General features: G+C 35.4%; 1 pseudogene; it reads right to left on the reverse strand.

Annotated features, from left to right (window-relative positions):
* Positions 1-277: 277 nt before the first annotated feature.
* Positions 278-2,884, reverse strand: LOC145059653 (large ribosomal subunit protein uL2mz, N-terminal part pseudogene; annotated as a pseudogene).
* Positions 2,885-3,538: the final 654 nt, after the last annotated feature.

Raw genomic sequence — 3,538 nt, forward strand, 5'->3', positions numbered from 1 at the left:
TGTAGAGACGATTAATTGTTTTGCACAAATAGTTTACTACATATAAACAATTATCAGTATAATTAAAATAATAATATATAAATATACACTCTTGATTACAAACTCAATTATGTCAAACTGTGCAAATGTTAAAATAATAATATATAAATGTACACTCTTGATTACAGACCCGATTAAATATTTGTTTTTTTCAGTATAATTATGATTTATTTTGTTTTTTTGTCACAACAGACATATAACAGATAAATCGACACTTAGGTAACAGATAAATCGACACTTAGGTAGCCAATATATAATTCACAGGAGCTCGATCCACTCCAAATTTCCCATCTTTTTCTACCTTTTCACTTTCTCACACCTTTGACTTTGACTCTGACTCATTAACAACCCCTAAAATCCCCCTTTGTCTCAAACTCTCCCAAGAAACAACTGCTTTCCGTTTCATCTTATGCCCCCACACAACACTATCCTTATCCCACCTTTTTACCTTATTAAGCAACAGACTTTCATTCTCTTTCACATCATCTTTCATTCTTGGAACAAAAAATTCTGGTTTTGCCCCTGCCACCGCCATTCTTGGAACACCCAACACGTTCACAAATGAATAAGGAACATTATGTCTTTTTTCCCATTTGAAGATGAAAAAGCAGACAAGAAAACATCTTTAACATTTCTCATGTGGGTCCCCATTTAACTTTGACTTTGATTACTCAAGGTCCTACTACCTTTTGAAAGTCCAACCACTACATGATCAGTTTTGGGCCTTAAAGATTCCACCTTTTTGTCTTCTAACATTCCGGGAATTGAAGAGAATGAAAACTGACCTTTGATGGAGATGGAGGGTAGGATCTTGGGGGGTGGGGTGAAATTCTTTTTGGAGGGAGTTGACTTTTTTCGGGAGGTCAACGACTGCCCCTTCGACCCATCTGACCACTGCGATCCGTGAAGTGCAATTTGGGTCGTATTCGATTCGTTCAACTACACATACTGATGAAGTGTTGTGTTTTAGGTCAATTGTTCTTTGTGACCGTTCCCCCCCCCCCCCCCCCTCTATGGAAAATTGTGATACGACCCTTTGAATTTCTACCTGATGACTTGTCTTTACCTGTAACGAATTGCCTAAGTGGCCTTTCAGAGCTCACATTTTGAGCATCTATAGGAATATGATAAATTCAGTAAAATTGGTTTTTTTTGGATAAATCATAGATGAATTTCAGATAACAATATAATCAGTAATGTTCAAATCCTAAGCACCACATCTCTACAATCAAATTAAGAAAGCTGGAAATGACATCTCTCTGGTACTGATTATCCATCTTGAATTGAAAATATGCAGCTTTAAATACCAATTTCTTTTTACTTTATCAGCATATGATTCATTCTTTCAATATATTTGCATTTTTACATGTACAAATAAGTGTTTACTGAAACGTACATGAACACAACTCTTTTTATTTAAAAGAGTATACCAGGGTCTAGGAATGCCAAAGAAAGTTTCGCTTCTAATGTCAAAAAGGTTGTTTCTTATTGTAAAATTGAAGTTAGGGTTCAACAAGAAGAGCAACAAGCAAACAAATTCAAAAAGTCACCTGTTTCATCAGCAATTCATAAAACACGTGTTTTTCGCATTACTATTACCAAATTAACACTCTGAGAGAACCAATATCCCAACAAAGCTGAAACCTCAAAAACAGAACTTTGCCTTGGGTGACTACCAATACCCTTAAGAATTTTGACCTTATACAGACGTGGGTCTTGAGGCTAGAGACACACAGACGACACTCGATCATGTAATAATTTGAAAGAGCTAGGTTTGACATCAAAACTGGAACAAAGAATCTCTATTTGCATATTAATTCCGACATCAAATTCAATCTTTATTGATCCCCTTTTTTAGATTCATTTCTCTTGAACATGACAATTTCAACTTCGAATTTGCATTTAAAAAAAAACTTATGACTGATAGAGTGCTTGGATCTCATCTGAAAGTTGCTAATCCTCGAAGTAATCTCAAGCGAGTGGTGCGAGTATAGAGGACAAAGGAGATAAAGAGAGAGCGTAGTGGCTTCCTGACACCGAAAAAGTGTTGCAAGAGCACAGTAGGTGGCGGCGACGGCAATCAGATATAGATACAGTGAGTGGTGCGAGGTTGGAGAGTGGGTGGTGATTCACTACCGATGGTGATGACTGATGATGACGATGAGTTAGGTGGATGAGGTGCGATGTCGGCTTTTCAAAATAGGGTTTTTGTTATTTGTTTGAGGGAAAATGCGAATGTAGAGGACGGAGGAGAAAAATAGTATGTTTACTTTTTTGATTCAATTTATGAAATGTCAATGTTAATGCCATTAATTTGTCAAACGAAAATGTGAATATTTAATGCAATTAATTTGTAAAACGGAAATGTGATAGGAGTATTAACAGGTATGAATAAATTGATTGTATATTATGCAGTAGGTGCAGTACCTCTTAAATTTCAAGAAATTGGCAATATCCTTAATAATATAGTACAGATATATATATATATATATATATATATATATATATATATATATATATATATATATATATATATATTAATCCAACAAGAAATAATACAATATAAAAAAGTTTTAAAAAATAATTAAAACAATTAATATACAATAATTCAATAAAAGGAAAAAGAAAAACTGTATAATTGGTCCTTGTAGTTTGGTAAAAAGATAAAACTACAGAAATGGTCCCATGGGTAAATCCGTCATTTGCCAAAAGTTAACAGCCATGTTGTTAAACTTAACGATATAGGGACCAAAACCACAACAAAAGCACCAAATAGGGACGTTTTTTTGCTAATAAATGTTTTTTTTAACCTTACCCAAAGAAATTGACAAACCATAGGGAACATTTTTGCAATTTTGTTTACAAAAATTATATTGTTACCTTTAAAAACAAGACAAAACTGCAAAAATGGTCCCTGTGGTATGTAATTTTTTTGGGGTTTTAGTCCAAACCATGACTTTTTTTTGGATTGGTGGTCCTTTTGAGGTATTTTGGTTGTGGTTTTGGTCCCTTGCTAAACTGAAATGACTAATATGCCCTCCTGATATTTTTTTTCAATCTTTTTTTTCTATTTAATTTAATGTTTTATTAAATTAAAATCTCTCTCTCTCTCTCTCTCTCTCTCTCTCTCTCTCTTATCGACAGGCCAAGAGGCTGCCACAACCTCCTCACCCCACTTGATCCTTCATCACTGATCACCCCCAACAATCACCTCTTCGTTGCTACCTGTGTTCGAGCTCACACAACCATCGACGAAGCTAGAACAGTTGAGAGAAGACACGCCGAAAAACTAGCAGTCCTCCCCCGCTATCGGCATTTCAATGCCGAACACACATGACAGTGAGAACTAGACAGGAGGGCCTACATCTAAATCTAAATTCGTCGTCAAAAAGCCACCACCGAAGGCTCCATGTCTGGTAGGTAATTCAGTTTGGGTTTAAAGTCCGCCGACGTCTCAATTAACCCATTTCGTTTAACATGCCACCCATCTAGAAACGAT

This window comes from Lactuca serriola, chromosome 6, assembly GCF_051521515.1.
Source record: "Lactuca serriola cultivar US96UC23 chromosome 6, Lser_US96UC23_V15, whole genome shotgun sequence".
Lineage (NCBI taxonomy): Eukaryota > Viridiplantae > Streptophyta > Magnoliopsida > Asterales > Asteraceae > Lactuca > Lactuca serriola.